Genomic DNA, 17772 nt, shown 5'->3' on the forward strand with positions numbered 1-17772 from the left:
TGGTTGCTTATTTACAGAACCTGCAGTTTCCTACAAAGACCAGCAAAAACATGAACCAATATTTTTGCAAAATTTCCAAACAAACACTAAAGTAAATTGTGCTGTCTACTTCTATCTACAGAGAAGCATTCAGTGCTCAAGCCCAAATTTGATTCTTCATCACCTGTTAAAATACAGAAGTTCCAACTAAAGAAAAACCATAAGATAGCAAAAAGGAAGAACTGATTCTCACCAAAAGAACAAAAATTCAAGATCCCCATGGAAGTGAGACAGATTTTGACCTCCATCAAATAAACAAAGAAACCATAGAAGCAACAGACAGCTCAGTAGAGGAAATTCGAGGTCGAGAAAATAATACCCAGGTCAACATTGCTGGCTGTATTTTATTTGATGGTGCTGCAGAAATTGTGAATTTTCACAGAAAAACTTCTACTATACAAGAAGTCCTGTTTACAGATAACAGTGGATCTCTACGACTGGTCTTGTGGAATCAAGACACAAGTAAAATAAAATCAGGGCAATGTTACAAAATATCAAATGTTGCCATTAAAGAATTTAATGGTGAAACTATATTCACTTTAATGAAAAACAGCAAAATAAGTGAGGCTGACAGATTAAAGATATAGATCGAGAATTTGTTGTATTAGAGAAGAAACAACAATTGAAGCTGCAATTCCCACCAGAAGGAAGTATCTAAGTTCAATCTTATTGAACCCACAACAAGTGCCATTCGAAAGTTATGGACAGTGATAAGAAAATCCTCAAATATTCTGAGTGTGGCCTCATGCAACTGAAGACCAAATGTCGCAGTAAAATAATGGCCAGTATTCTTACCATCACTGGGAAAGACATGACTTCCCTCGATATATTTGACAATATGATTAAACAACTGTAAACTATTACAACAGAACAGAATGGGGAATTGGTGAAAGAATTTGCAGACCTTAGTGATGATAAGCAAATGGAAATATCGTCGTGAAATTATTAGTTAATTGTAAGTAAACGTTAATGAAATTGAAAAGAGTAGGTTCATTGAAAAATTATAAAAAGTGCAAAGTTTGAAGTAGATAATTAGGAATTCGTTTGTATTAATACTGATAAATGGTTCTTTCTGACAAGGAGAAATAGAAACAAAATAGAAAATAGAAAGCTGAAAATAAGTATTTATTTTATTTTATTTTATCTAGTGAAAAATGTATTCACCTAAGAAAATCGCAGGTTCCCCACAGTCTGGGCAAAGAGGGGTGAATTACTTTAATCATTTCCCGAGACAAAGATTAATCCCATATGGGCAAATTTCGGAGGCTACTTCTGATAAAACTATGTTAGACAAAGCTAACTCAATAAACTGCGAGTATCTGATCAGGCCAAAAATTGCAATGAGTGAATTTGCTGAAACTGTTCAATCAAACATGAATTTACTGGTGCATAAGTGTGAAAAGCTAGATTTCGAATCAGTCAGCAGCCATATTTATAAGCTTGATGAAGTAATGAAGGTTTTTAACACAAAAAACAATCAGACAGTCTCTAGTAAAGATGTGCGCAATGTGCTTTAGTACTTCATTGAAGATAACTGTGAAAGGGACGATGCTTTTGATAACTTGGAGCATCTTGGCATGATGATGTATACAATCGCCAGCCATCAAAAACAGGTTAGGGCACTAGTAAGAGATCCCAGGATCTATAGTTTGAAGTGCGAAAATTTGAATGCTTCAGAAGGTTTCAAATCCAGTCCTTCTATAACAACATTAAAAGACTGGTGGAGTAAGGAGCTTGTTACCGAAGAGACAAAAGCACCGTTGGTACCAACTTTTAGTAGGAGGAGTTTGTTGGAAGAACTGGGATGTTCTTCAGGGTCTGAAGGCGAATCTGAACAAGTTCAAACGAGCAGTAAGGTAGCAAAAAAGCGTCGATTAGAATCTGTTAGTTCTAGTAAAGTGAGTAGTATTAGTTCTAGATTGAAAGAATCTGCAACGAGTACTGAGTCTGTTTTGAAGTCTGCTAAAAAGCAAAAATTAGGGACTACTTGTCTCGATAAAGGAAGCAAAGTAATGTCTTCTGTAACTGAAAGTGCAAAGAAATCTGAAGGTAGTAGTGTGCCAGCAAAATGGCGAGTACCATTGCCGTCATCTAGTGACGAAGAAGAACTAAGCCGCAAGTCTAAGGACTCTGCAGGACAGATTAAGTCTAAGAAAGAGAAAAAGTCCAAACACAAGCATAATGAATGAGAATGTGCTTGTTTGGTGGCAGGTGAAATGCTCTCCTGATTTTTCAGTTGAGAGGTACATTCCCTGGTTTATGCATGTTGTGTTTTTATAAATAGATGTCAAATTGCCCCGAAAGAGAAGGTGTAACTGAATTGTTGGCAAGAGCTAAACGGTTAAATATCGAAAGTGATCAAGAAAGCATACGTAGTTCTATACTGAACTCTGTCGAGTCTCCGTTAGACGAACAAAAACAGTCAGATGTTGAAGTAGTGGACACTGAGAGAGAAAGGAGAAAGGGAAAAGAACTGAGAAGAAAGGAAAGAGAGGAAGAAGACAGAAGAAGAGAGGAGGAAGACAGAAGGAGAGATGAGGAAACATCTAACAGACGAAGAAAAAGAAAACATGACGAGTTGAGAGATGAGAAGAGAACGAGATCAGGAAATGAGGAACAGACTCAAAGACGCAGAAGGGGTAAGTACAAGTTGGTTGGTTTTATATTTTTCAAGATTTTACTATTGTATTGTTTTCTTTTGTAGTTCGTTGCTACAATTGTGGTAAGATTGGGCACTTTAAACGTGAGTGTCTGAATAAAAGAAAACGACCAACCAAAGAAGGATTCACTTTCAACCTCAATGGAGGAACGATGCAAGTTCATATCCATGACAAAGATTTCAAGTAGATAAAAAAAAAAAAAAAAAAAAAATTTAACATGTTGCGTTATACACGTTGATGTTTCTTTTTCTTTGTTAATATTGTAATATTGTTTATGGTGGTCATTGTCAGTTGTGTGGTTACTTGTTTTACTTAAACTAGTATTGACCAGATGTTGCGTTATTTTTTTTTAGATCCCAGCAACAATGAGCTCGTTTGGTCAGCGAGTGATACCCCTAGCATAATGATTTATGATGAAATGAAACAGTGTTCATCATATCTGGTTGTGATAAATAATACCGATTTAAACGGGGGGACTGGGAAACCAACAACGTAGATATGAATATTCATCTTGTTCAGTACATTTTATTTAAACTTTAATGATTTTGAATGATTATTATTATTGATTATTAATTGAACAAATGTTTCTTTTGTCCTGATTAGCGGGAAGTAGAAGGTTATGCGTATTCTTGGAAATGATGGCTGAGTGCGTGGTATGTCAGTGAATGAAGTATTCTGAAAGATGGTTAACGATAGTCTCATGGTTAAATGTGTAGATCTTGTTCCTAAGATGGATAAATAAAAGAACATTGATTCTAACAAATTGTATGAATTTTATAACTGGTTAACTGAATAGAAAAATGGTTACACTTCTATCGAAAGGGGAAGAGAATGTTATCTTAGTATCAGAAAGATCTGTTGTTTCGTTGAAATAAAACATTCGAAGGATGAAATCAGCTCAAGCTGGATACAACTTAGTATTTGAGATCGTGAAACAGTTCTAGAATATTGAAATGGTTTCTTAGTGACTAATTTGGTAACAAGAAAACCATGATATTCTGTGGTATGAAGCAAAGTCGTTTAGCAATGTGCTTTCGAATAAAGATAATAAGTTTAACGAATAGCGTTAACATTTATAGTTTAACGTATGCAAATGTCTGTACAGATTGGATTTCAGATTGAACTGAATTTACTCTAAGGCTATTATGAACGAAATTTAACTGGAGACAAGGGAAAATAAGGTATTTTATGTTGACACATTTATGTATCTTTGTGATAACAGTGAAAACAGGATTCGTTGCTGGACTCTAATAATATTAGAGTGAAAATAATATGGTTTGTTTTTGTGCGAGAGCGGAAGTCGGGATAAACGCAAAATATTAGAAGCGCGCTAACGAAAAAATTAAATTCTCTTTTATTTGGGCAATAGATGTTTAAAATCAGATATTAATGGATTCAGTAGAATGTTTTGCATGGTTTGATGCGTTGATCTAGACCTCGCGTGGAAGCGTATTTCAGAAATTTTGTAAATACAACTGTCTATTTTCATGAACCGTTGAACTGTCATCGAAAGTACTGTAAAATGTAAGCATAGATAATCGGTTGGCATTCTTTCGTCTTTCTGAATTATAAGACATGAGTAATATTGTAAGAAACTACAGGAATTCTTCGTCTGATTTAGTCGGATACAAAAATTTCTGCGCTTCTCTGAAAAGAGAAAACAACGGTAAAAGATAGCTGAAAACGCGTTGTGTTATCCTGTTTAAATTATAGTAGCTCGCGTGACCTTGTGCCTGAAGTTGTCTAGAACCGAGTTTCTCATATTTTCAAAGGCTCGTGAAAAGTTCAAAGGAAGTCGAAATGAGATAAATTTAGTACCATGAAAATCAGAAAATTCTCCTCTTTCAGATGATATAAGTTTTTCTGATGCGCCGTTAAATTAATTTTAATGTTTATTTTTTCAAATGCATTACGTCATGATATGCAAATTTGGTTGAGCTGTAGAGACCTTTGCTCTTAGGAATAAAATCTTTCTTTTGATGTATAAAGAATAAAATTAATATGGATGAAAAAGTGAACATAGCTCTTTCATGTGATATAAATCTTTGTGGCGCGCTTTAAAAAATATTTTTTCGTTTTTTTCGTGAGACTTGTACAAGCTTCTAAGGCCCGGTTCAAACGTGGAACTTTACATGTGCCGAACCTAATAATTAGGTTCGGCACATGTAAAGTTCGACGTTTGAATCAATTAGGTCCGGCAGATTTGTATTCGGGTCGACCTGCCGTTCTATTCGACCGGGCTTGTCGGATAGAACGGCAAAAGATCAACTTTGATTCATACGTCGAACCGTTTCATGTGCCGAATCTAATGCATACATTACAAATACATTAAATAAATTAATTTTTACCCAGAGTTCTGCACGATTCTTATGTTTGACATGCGCATACGACTTGTTTTGATCTTTTCAAACAAAATGGCGGGAAGAGCGGAAGATATGTGTTCCTCTTGCTTCGAGAACACGAAGTATACGTGTCTTCTAGAGACTTCTAGAGACAATTTAATTAGTTTCAATGTAAGTTTTTTTATTAGAGGGGAGATGTTGCATAATCAGCAATTCACACCACCATTTAGATTTATCACAACAGAATTGTTGCTAATTAGTGTATATTGTAATGTGACCGTAATCATATGCAAAATGCCTGAAGGTATAAAGCACGTGAATTTTGACTCTACATTTATTATTACTTGGATTAGTGTGTGCGAAAATAAAGAACCTTATTTTTACAGGACCGAGTAGTTAACAAAAGCGTGATCCACGCACTCAAAGTACAGTTTGCTAGACATGGTATTCCAGAAGTCCTGGTTACAGACAACAGGACACAAATTCAGCTCGTCTGAATTTGCGAAATTCACAGAGACAAAGATTTAAGAACAAGACCTCAAGCACGCGCTATCCTTAGTCAAACGGAAAAGCAGAGAATAACGTCAAAGTTTGCAAAGCGCTGCTTAAGAAAGCATGAGCAGACAACAAAGATAAAAAACAAGCAACGCGTGGTAACTACGGCAGATGTGGAATGCTGTCTAAGAGCACTCTGCTCACGCTCTTGGACTGGAGAAACACCCCGTAAGGCCTTAGAACCTCACTGGCTCAACGTCTGATGGGCAGAAGAACACGAATGCTCTTGCCAACTCACACCAAACTGCTAGAACCACAAGTAGACAGCCAGATAGGAGACAAGTTGGCAGAGCAAACAGCCATGCAAAGGCAGCGGTATAACACGAAAAGTCAACCACTAACACTGTTACAGCCAGGTCGTCTATCAGGATGAAACTCCCTAGTGATACTAAATGCTCTCTTGGAAGTTGTGTGAAGATTCTTCCGAACTGTTCGTATGAAGTGGAAGTTGCCGGTCGCCATCACCATTGCAACAGGCGTCAGCTCAGAACAACGGCTGAGACACCGCCCCCTCCTTCAGTCGAACAAGATCTTCTGCACCACCATCCACAGACTACATAGCCCTCCCAGCACGAGCCACGACACAAAACTGGCTATTGATCACAACCAGCCTGTCACCATGCCTACAACCGTGACTTCTAAGCCAGCTGTCCAATTGTGGAGGTCATCCCTTGTCAGGAAGTCACCAGCTTGGCATGATGATTATGTCGTGAACACTTAACTTTATGAAAGGGAGATGTAACTATACAGGATTTCAAGTACCACTAAAAAAAAACCACAGTAGTAAGTTTTAAGGATATGATATGGTTTTTTCACTAAATAAATTAACCAAGAAGCCATACATTGACTTTTCATTATTATTATTCCAATGCATTGTTTGTAGATTGCAAATGCTTTGTACTTTTTCTTTTGTTTATTTTTCTTTTTTAAACAGTGCTAATTGTAGTAAAATTTTGCTCTTGCTCTGCTTTGTGTCATTTCATAATGTTATGTAACATAGCAAGTATTTAAAACTGTACTGTTAATTGTAGTTTGTTCAGTTTTACCCAGTAAGCTTAACTGTACTTTCGTCGTACCATTTCGTGCAGCTTTTTGGCTGTCAGCTAGTGACTCCTCAGTATTGCAACAGATGCAAGTTTTTTATTAAGTAGTTTTCATCATTATTTTCATTGTAGTTTTCCCAAGTGTATTTAGCTTAATTTACATTGTATTAGGTTTTCGTTTGCTATTTTCTTTGCAGTTTTAACCATTTCGTTTCGCTCCGTTTCATTTTGTTTCATTCATTCTATGCCGGCCACTGTCATCAATTGGGTAAATAAAATATTTTGAAATTTGTGTTAAAAACTGTTCTGGAGTTTTCTTTGCTGAAGAGTTAGTTGCCCATGGTAGTTATATTGTTTTCATCATAGTTTATAGCATAAAAGTGTACATAGTTCTTGTGATAATAAAAGATCACATATTCACATTTTTTCTTAGCTTGAAGATATTTAAATCCTCAATTACAAAAGAATTCCCATTGGCCTGAAAGTATTTAACTCTGAAACTGAAGTAGCTAGTTTGTTTTGTCTCAAAGTGGAATAAAGAATGCAGTAGTCATCCACACTCAAAGATAGAAAAGGTTCAATAAAGCTTGTCTTGTGGGAGGAATATATTGATAAACTGGATGTCAACACAACTACCTTGTTCAAAAACCTGAGGTTACAGGTCTCAGAATCATTATGATAGTTATCTCAACACTCCAAAGACTTTAGCCCAGAACAATCAGTTGCATTAGGAAGACCACTGGCTGATTTTGATGACATTATGGCTTCAAGGATGGCAACGGCCTTGGTGTGAAGTCATGGGCATACAGCAAGCCACCAACAAAATTTCATTGTGTTTCATGCTTTAAAAAACTTATCCCTAACACAAATAACATAGTGGGAGATTGCTAGTCATGTGGTGTTTCCCAGCTGCTAGAAAATTATGTTATAACATGGAATCTCTGCATACTGGTCATTACTGAAAATAATAAAAAGCTTTGGTTCACTTTGCCACACCAACAGCTTCAACACCATTGAGCTGTGTTGGATACAACTTATGAAATAAAGGCAGCAATGAGACCAAATGATATCAAGCTCACAATTTCAAAAGAAAACAGAGAAATTGTTAACCAATATGACAGCACTGAGTATAAACTCTTGTTAGTAGAAATGACTACCATCAAGAACTTTGATTTCTTATCAAAAAAAATAAAAAGAACCACGACATTCAATTTAAACATTGGTTTGTTAACATTTTTCAATGTTGCTGTTATTCCTCGTGCAATGATTTTTGACACTAAATCATTAATTTTCTTGATGAGCATTTAGTACTTCACCTTTGCACTGTTAGTTAAAATTTTTGTACAATAGATAACTATGTGCAAGTTTAAATTTTTAAAGATAATTATACCATTTTCAAACCAAACAGAGAAGTTGTAATCTAATTTGATGATATCAAGTTTAAATTCTTGTCAGTAGAGGTGAAATTACGAATACCATAGACTTAAATATCTCATCAAAAAAGGGAAGGACCAGAGCATTCAATTTAGACATTACCCTGTTGACATTTGCCAGTGTTACTGTTAATCCCAATATAATGATTGTTTACAGTAATATCCTTGATGAACATTAAGTATGATGTTTTCAGTGTTAGTTTAAATTGGTACAATAGGATAAATACTGGGTATGTACAAGTTTAATTTGTTTTCACCAATTGAAAATAACACAGTTTTGAAACCAAACAGAGAAATTATTGTCCAATATGATGACATTAAGTTTAAATATTGTCAGTACAATGATGTAATTATCAATATCAAGAGCTTTGGTTTCTAAACAAAAACTAGTAATTGATAGGAAAAGGCTCAGGATATTCAATAGAGACATTACATGTACCTTTGTCTATACTTTCCAATGTTAGTGTTATTCCTTTAATTCATGTAATGTCACCTTTACCCAGTTTGTGTATGCCTATCTCCAAATCCATAATCACCATTTGTCCGCTTAGTTTCAGCCAGCCCAGTGAATATAAGCCCAGTATGGAGTCTGATTGTAATTCAACCTCTGCTTGTCAACTGTCTTATAATGTACTATTGCACAAGAGAGCTGTTTCCCTTAGTCTGTTGGATGTCATTAAGGCAACCAAAGCTTCATCATGCACCCAACACCAAACAGCCTACCATGCAGAACAATTCTCCAGCAAATAGACACACTAATTGTTGTTCATCACAGCACCAGGGAGACTCATGCGCCAGATACAGTTCTGGCAAGAGTAACTGCCCAACTTATTGCTAACACAGCCTTTACTACAATCGAGGCATTTACATCTTCTCCAGCAGAGAAGGATCAAGCAGTTTATCTAACACTGAGCAGAATACAGCCCTTTGCATTGATGAAGGCCATAACATTAATTTTGTGTAGTCTGTGATGTTATTTATGAAGTAGAGGCCAATACTATAACGATGTTAATTTATGTATGTCGAGTTAATTTATACAGTTTACCTTACATCTGAGTTCCCGGATGTTTTCGTTCGCTTCGCTTGATGTGCACTCGGCTTACAAGATTAAATGTTGTGTTTAGAGTCTCTGGTGTTTCACTGTCTGTCTTAGCGAACACGTTACAAATACCACTGATATATAATATTGCATTTACAAAAAAGTGTTGTGGAGACGTTCTTGTAAGTTGGTTGAGGTTGATTTGTTTATTTGATTAAAAACTCTTTGGTTGAGTTTCTTGTTTGTGCTTATTCGCAGTTAAAGACCAACACAGAGTCAGTAACAAGAAGCCACCAACTCCAGAAAAAAAATTGAGAGGATGAGAGAACTTGTCTTCCAGTAGTAATTTTCTAACCGTGTTGATGAAAAGCAATAACATGAATTTTTAGCAAAGCTAATCCAGAAAAACAGATTCAGTGTTGCATTGAAATTTCCTGTCATATAATTATTATAGTCATTTTGAAAAAGTTATAAAACACTTTCTTTACAGAAAGGAAAACATAACTCAGCCAAAGCAGGAAAGTTAGAGAAGGTGACAAAACCACTGCATTATAGGTGGATATCGAAAGGTCTGAACAAACATTGGGCATCACATATGTAGGATTAAGTCAAGTTAAATGGTTGTCCTCACTTGTAGAAGAGCCAATGACTTTGATAGACTTAAAAGTATAAAAAAAATTAAACACCTAAAACTGCAGACCACAGGTGGAACAAAGATTGAATGAACTTTTTCAAATGACCAAGAACCTTTTTAAAGAACAAAAATAACTGCATTTATGTGTCATCAAAAGTAATAACAATTAATTCTCTCTAAATAATTCCCTTTTAGGTGACCCAACTAGGAATGATTCAAGTGGTAAGTTGTATTCCATTTTTACCATTTGCTTAATAGTCAACAAGATGAAACATTGAACAATATTGAGAAATTAATCCACAATTTTCATCAAAGAGTTTCTATTTCTTGAACTAATCATTTTCCTTTTACTTTCCTTATCATACACTGTTAATAAAATACCTGGCAAGTTCTGTGCTATACACGTAAATGTACATTAGTCTAAATTGATGCAGTACCTGTCGTGAAATCAAACATATTAAAAAAATGTTAAGCTACTTGAATTTCCTAAATGAATCCACCATATTACCTCTCACAAATTGTGCTATATCTATTAAATGAAAAAAATGACACAGCATTATCTACTGTTATTGATCTCTATTTGTTTAGACACAACAATAAGTTAACTCTAAAGATAAGACATGCAAGAACAAAATGTTATTAAAACATAATGTTTTTTCTTAGAGTTATGGCAACATTAGAACTCCCCTCCCCTTTCCATCTGTGAAGCAAAAAGTGTAAATTCTTTTAAAGTCTTAGTTCATTCTCTTGAACAAGTTGTTATTAAAAGAAGATTTTTCTTTTAGTCTTTTGTTGTGCTTTAAAATAGAAAGACTGTATTTCAATTTCAGTACACCATACACAGCTTTACTATTAAAAAATGGATTTGAGTTTAAGGCTCGGTTAAGGTTTGGGCACCTTTAATATTATAGGACTCACTGGCTTTCGGACCAGGACTCATTGGTTTTGGACTGGGACTCATTTTTTTATGAAATGAGTCCCAGGACTCATCATAGCAATTTGTAACAAAATCACTGCTTAGTGTATTTATTTTTTTAATATTTACCAGACTGGTAGTATATCTCTTTCTACCACATTTTAATTTGCTTCATAATTTTCATTCAAGTACCACTACTGATGTGCTCTAATATGGGTCCTTAGGACTCTTTTGCATTTCATCCCTTGGCTTCATTTTTTATAACATATATGAATATATGCCATAATTCAATGTATACCAGTATTCAATGCTTTTGATCAAGTCAGTAACAACTCAAATTCAATAATTTAGGCCTTTAAATTCAGAACAGAACAAAGCATGGTTGCTTATTTACAGAACCTGCAGTTTCCTACAAAGACCAGCAAAAACATGAACCAATATTTTTGCAAAATTTCCAAACAAACACTAAAGTAAATTATGCTACATCTACTTCTCCCCAGAGAAGCATTCAGTGCTCAAGCCCAAATTTGAGTCTTCATCACCTGTTAAAATACAGAAGTTCCAACTAAAGAAAAACCATAAGAGAACAAAAAGGAAGAACTGATTCTCACCAAAAGAACAAAAATTCAAGATCCCCATGGAGGTGAGACAGATTTTGACCTCCAACAAATAAACAAAGAAACCATAGAAGCAACAGACAGCTCAGTAGAGGAAATTCAAGGTAGAGAAAATAATACCCAGGTCAACATTGCTGGCTGTATTTTATTTGATGGTGCTGCAGAAATTGTGAATTTTCACAGAGAAACTTCGACTACACAAGAAGTCTTGTTTACAGATAACAGTGGATCTCTACGACTGGTCTTGTGGAATCAAGACACAAGTAAAATAAAATCAGGGCAATGTTTCAAAATATCAAATGTCATTAAAGAATTTAATGGTGAAACTATATTCACTTTAATGAAAAACAGCAAAATAAGTGAGGCTGACAGATTAAAGATATAAATCGAGAATTTGTTGTATTAGAGAAGAAACAACAATTGAAGCTGCAATTCCCACCAGAAGGAAGTATCTAAGTTCAATCTTATTGAACCCACAACAAGTGCCATTCGAAAGTTATGGACAGTGATAAGAAAATCCTCAAATATTCTGAGTGTGGCTTCATGCAACTGAAGACCAAATGTCACAGTAAAATAATGGCCAGTATTCTTACCATCACTGGGAAAGACATGACTTCCCTAGATATATTTGACAATATGATTAAACAACTGTAAACTATTACAACAGAACAGGATGGGGAATTGGTGAAAGAATTTGCAGACCTTAGTGATGATGATATCATTGAACTCCTTTTTACTGCAGAAGGAACTGAGTTGTATTCAATGACAAAAATGCCAGAGGTGATCAAATTAGTGTAAATCATAAGTATTTCTCTTTTTGTAAGCTGATAGTAATTTACCTACTTTCCAAAATGTAACTAGGTCTTTAAATTAATCATTTTCTTTTACTCTAAAAGTTTTGTTAGCTGTATTCCATGTTGAACATCAAAAACCAAAAGTCCAACACTATACAGTTTTCCCTCTTTTAGCAGATTGGGTAATTAACCTTAGCTTTGCTCTTTTTTTTTTGGCAGCATTTGCTGTTGAGGACATGGCCTTATCTAACAATTTGTGCTGTTTGTCAGTTAACAGATTCCTCTTTTTTCCTATTTTCTCCAAGCTTTGCATTGCTTGGTCTCGCTTGGTCTTAGCAGTGTCAAGCATCATGGTGGCTACATTAACAATTTGTATGTTGACAGCTGTTGCTGAAAGGGCATCATGTAGTTTTGATATTGCATCAGTCGTTAATTCATCAGCCACTTTCAAGTCTGCTTTTACTACTTCTTCCTCTCGCATCAAAGTATCCTCACTATCTTGAATACATGCATGCAAATGAACCTCCCAGAATCCCTTGCATGCTATCAAAAGCACTGAGAAAGTCTGGGCCAAAAAATAGGAAAAATTAGGAAAAAATGGAAAAATATGAACTAGACACCTTCTTTTTGTCACCAGTGGCACCTGAAAACCACCAAGTAATGTTAATGTTTTTCCAACAGATGATGCAACCATTGGTTTTGTAGATGAATAGGAGTTATTTGTTTCATAGGTGAAAGTGGGAGATTCCACTTGTTTTACATAATAAGTTCTATTAGATTTCTCTTTATATGTTGTTCACTCTATATTTTTGCCAATTTCAGACTAATTTTTTAACTATTTATAACCACTTTTATTAAAATACAAATATTTGTTTTTACAAATGACATTTTTGATTTAAGGATTACCATGCAAATAACTATCACTGTTAGCTATTTCAAATAAAGCCATCATTAATTATGTCTTACTTGGCTTTACTTCTTTCATTTGTTTATTTTCAAAGCCAACTCTTTGAACTACCAACATAATCCTCACCAACTTTCATGCACCATGGTTGTGATTACCATCACATGTTACATTGTGGTTACATCACATGCTAGTCGAGTTTGAGTGGTAAGAGCAACAAAAGCTACTAAAAGTTTATCCATTCACCCACAAAATACAATGAAGAAATAACTGGTTTTTAACCTTAAGAGAGTTCCGTTGGAAAAGAAGGTAAGACAGGTGACAAAACCACTGCCACACTCGCCACACAAAATAAGAAATACTCAGGGTGCCTTGTAAGAGCTTGACCCCTTTCCAAATGGCGGATTTTACCGCGAAAAGTTCGATAACAACAACAGTATACAACGGCCGATATTTTCAAAATGGAGGTTGATTCTTTACAAAACCAAACCTCAGGACTTATTGTGATGAAGTAGTACGATTTTCAGTTTTTTGTTACTGCATATACATCAGTGTTGCTCTGTAGCAGGTTATTAACCATAGTGAGGTTAATTTCTGACAAAGTTTGTGAAAACTACCTCTGTACCAACCTACAAACCAATTAAATATCCTGAGAACCAAACAACAGACTACTGCATACTATCAACCCCTTTTGTTCATCTTTAGGCTAACCTCGCGAACACGTCCGCCCATAACAGAAAATCTAAAAATTGAGACTTTCGGCAAATTCTTAGGGTTGGTTTGTGGCAATCAAGTAACTGTCAACCTCAAATTATAAACCATACGCGCCGAAATCGGCGAAATCATCAAAATATCTTAAAAAAAAGGAAGCTTGGTCTGAATAGTGCACTAGAATAACAGTAGGTTTGAAACTTTAATAACACTAACGTAACAAAAGTGGTTCGCAAACCTTTAGGGAGTATAATTTGATCCTGAAAAGCGTGATATTTGATGTGATAAATTTGCGTCCCAAGAGTTCCAACCGCCAGCATTCAATAGAATCTCTTCCTTCCAAAACTTCAAGGACTTTTAACCTACAATTAGGACACACACATTGAAAAAAATAGAAACAGTCATTACACAGATACTTCAAATGACTTCAAAGTGGATTTCGAAAGCTACGAGGACCATGTTTGAAGTCCAACACAATAATCTATCACACCTATGTGTTGCCGCCGCCGCATGTTCGTGCAAGACGAGCTATGAACTGAGTAACGGAAGTTTCCTTTACAAAATATAGCTTACCCTGACGTCGAAAAGTTAAATACTACTTGTGGATACACACCACAGCCAAAGACAGCACCTATTTCATTAACCTGAACACAGTTTGGATATGTGTTCAAAAGTTGTTGTCCTGACACAATCACGTGTCTCCCTCGTCTTCCCGTTTAGGCGACGAAACCACAGTATACAGTCAGCGGTTTTTGTTATCATTTCTACTAATATCGTTATTTTCATTCTTAATAAACTTTCATCGCCATCATGATAATTTTCTCGCCCATAAATCCGTCTGGGAACGCAAACGTATCAGTGGTTTTCGATTCGCGAAGAAAGGTGACTTCGTAAACGCGGGAATGCAGGAACACTAGTTTAACTGCCCTATCATTTCATTAGTCTTCGACTTCGAGAGCGCTGGAAGGCGGGAGCACTGTTTAAATGCCCTCTCTTTTAATTATTCTTCGAGTTCGGGAGCACGGGAGCAATCGATTAATAGGGATAAAAAATAACCGGGTATTCTAAAGGGTATCCGGACAACTCGCCCCCTGGACAATAAGCCCCAGACGACAAGCCCCAGACGACTAGCCCCAGTCTTTGGACGATTAGCCCCCAGTCTCTGAACTATTAGCCCCCAACCCGCAATCCTTGAAATAAACTATGCTCTTGCTGTTTATTTTACGAACGTTTCCCTATCGTGTATTTTGAACTAAACAATGTTCTTGTTATTTGCTTCTTACGAACGTTTCTCTGCCGTACGTGTCAAATTATAAAGTATATTTTACAAAAGTGAACGGTGTTCCTTCTGTTTACATATTTTACGGATGTTTCTTCGTCATCTTGTTTATTTCGAGAACTTAAATAGGAAAGGAAAGAAACCAGGAACAAAACTTCGAAACTTTAACTTATTGCCGACTGCTTGTTAATGTCAATGTCAACGGGGGTTTATTTCAAACTCACCACCCGCATTGTGCGAACTTTTACTTATTATTTAACAATTGGTTCATGCTTTAGCGTGTAATGCAATTCAAGACTTTTTATTGGCTTAGCCATTATGGTATATCAGCCAATATACCATAATCTACGAATATGGTAAGCGTACGTGTCAGCTTAAAATTAAAAGGGAGCTAAAAATTTAATAAAATTTAATAATTTAATTTAACGTTTTTAATAAAACAATTATTCCACTCGCGCTTGTTGGATATGAGATGATTATAGCCAACTCGGCGCTACGCACCTCGTTGGCTATCTATCATCTCATATCCAACGCGCGCTCGGGGAATAATTGTTAAATTGAGCACGTGGGAAGTTTGGAGAGCATGAAAGAAGCGTAAGAGTTGCCCGAGGCGATAGGCGAGGGCAACTCTAGCTTCTTGAATGCTCTCCAAACTTTCCACGTGCTCCATAACTCGATAGTGCACAGCTGAAAGCATGAACCAATTGTTTTAGAACATAGCCGGTGGAATTGTGCATCAAATCCGACGCGAAAAACGGACAACAATATCAGTTGAAGCGAGTCGTGACGGCGCTAATGCCGAGTCTCCTTTTCCGTTGTTTTTCTCTTTTTCTGCCTCATTTAAGAACTCTAGCCCAAGGGAAAAGGTCGAAACATTGTCTTCGTTTTCGGACTAGTAGGCCAAGTTTCTGTTTGTATCCATTATTGTCGCGAAATATATTATTTTTCCCCGCGCTAACAATGGCCGCTCGCGCGAAAAAAAATTTCTGGCGAAGCGATTTTCTGACGCTGTGAGCGTGTACTATCGGGATTTTGAGCACGCTTACGTATATTGAATTTGATTGCGCGGTGCTGCTAGCTATGTTCTAATATTTATTTGTTTATTGAAAACCCATGCGCAATGTGCGAGCATTTAGTCATTGTTGTTTGCTTATTTCAAACCCATGCGTAAGGTGCAAAATTTTATTCATTGTTGTTTATTTCAAAGCCACGCAAAATGTGCAAAATTTTACCAATTGGTATTTTATTGTTTATTTCAAAGCCACGCGCAATGTGCGAGCTTATGTAAATTTGACGTGAGACATTCACAAGCCCTAAAGGTACGATCTCAAACTGTTAAATCTTTGATTGGTCAAACAAATCGGCAATGATTCACTTTATTCAAGCTATAGTTAGAAGTGTTGAAAGGGTTCACTAGGACGACAGATAAAGCAAATTAAAAATGAATTTCGCGCAATGTTCAAACGAAACTAGTTTAACATATAACTAGGCAAAATATTAATTTCGCCTTTCTACTATAGGGAGGGGGCGGAGCCAGGGGAGGGTTCCAGGGATTCCGGAACCCCCCTCTCGCGTCAGGGAACCCCCGCTCTCCTCAGTCCCTTTATCTCAGCAAGAGTGTAATGGACTCTCGATTCCCGGAATTCTTCACTTTTCTATGCTTACTGACCGAGATATAAATATCGAGGAAGTGATAAACACGTTCGCTCAACGGCAACCAAGGCGTCTTCTGTTTGCGTAGCGTAAACGCTAAGTCTTGTACGTACGTAATTTAAGGATTTTAGAACCGTTTTCGTTGGAACCAATTTGGAACCCCCCCCCCCTCTTAGAAATCCTGGCTACGCCCCTGTAAGGGGCAAGGGCTTGGACTCCAGGATGCCTACAGAAATGACCGCGGCACCCACCAGCTAATAAAGCAACTGATCACTTTATCGTACCTCCCTGCTCACAAGATTGAACGCAGACTCCGTCGACTCCAGCAGCAAGCAACTTTCAAACCCTTGCAGGATTTCTGCAGTTACGTAGATGAAAACTGGATAACCAGTCAGACCTTCCCGACAAAGACCTGGAGCGCGTTCCGGGAAGCGGTCACAACGAATAACGACCTAGAGGGTTGACACAATGACCTTAATCGGCGCGCCAAAAGACGACCACAGCTGCCTCTGTACATCCTGATCCAGGTACTTCACCGGGAAGCTACATTGGTCAACATACAGATCCGTCTGGTTTCAGACAAAAAGCTGAAGAGACATCAGCGGTCAGCCTACCGAACAATGCAGAGAAGACACTTCGCCCTCTGGATTCAATATGAAGACGGCCAAAGGAACTCAATTGAACTTCTGGAGGCCTCTGCTCACCTCGTGCAACCCATGTAAATTAAATTAAATAAACATTAAGTAAATTTTAATAAAGATAACCATTCACAAAAAAAACCTCCTTTTGGAGCCACAAATTCATCATAAGTCAATGACCAACAGATGAACGTAACTTCTCCTTTACATTAACTAAGACTGGGTGCTAATAGTCCAAAGACTGGGGGCTAATCGTCTGGGGCTAATTGTCCAGGGGGTGAGTTGTCTGAAATTCTTCTAAAGTTGCTCCGAAAGGCTCGATACAGTATTTCATTGGCAAGGAAGTTTAACAAATGTCATTTGCCATTATGGAAGGCATCAGCAGAGTCAAACACAACGAAAATCTTAAGAAAGTTTTAGTCCAATGCCACAGCAGTGCCCCCTGCAATGGAATGATGAAGTGCTGAAGTTTACAAAGAATCCATGAGTTCTAGAAAGAGTTGCAATTTTCGCCA

At 36.6% G+C, this 17772-nt stretch overlaps 1 long non-coding RNA gene across 1 annotated transcript in view; it reads right to left on the bottom strand.

Annotated features, from left to right (window-relative positions):
• Positions 1–14499, bottom strand: part of LOC148730018 (uncharacterized) — a 30570-nt gene extending 16071 nt beyond the window's left edge. Inside the window, exons 1-2 of the long non-coding RNA XR_016001117.1 lie at positions 14261–14499; positions 13926–14049 (exon numbers count right to left, since the gene is read on the bottom strand). This is a non-coding gene — a long non-coding RNA (uncharacterized LOC148730018). The remainder of the gene's footprint in view (positions 1–13925; positions 14050–14260) is intronic.
• Between the last annotated feature and the right edge of the window lie 3273 nt (positions 14500–17772).

This window comes from Stylophora pistillata, chromosome 5, assembly GCF_964205215.1.
Source record: "Stylophora pistillata chromosome 5, jaStyPist1.2, whole genome shotgun sequence".
NCBI classification, from domain to species: Eukaryota; Metazoa; Cnidaria; class Anthozoa; order Scleractinia; family Pocilloporidae; genus Stylophora; species Stylophora pistillata.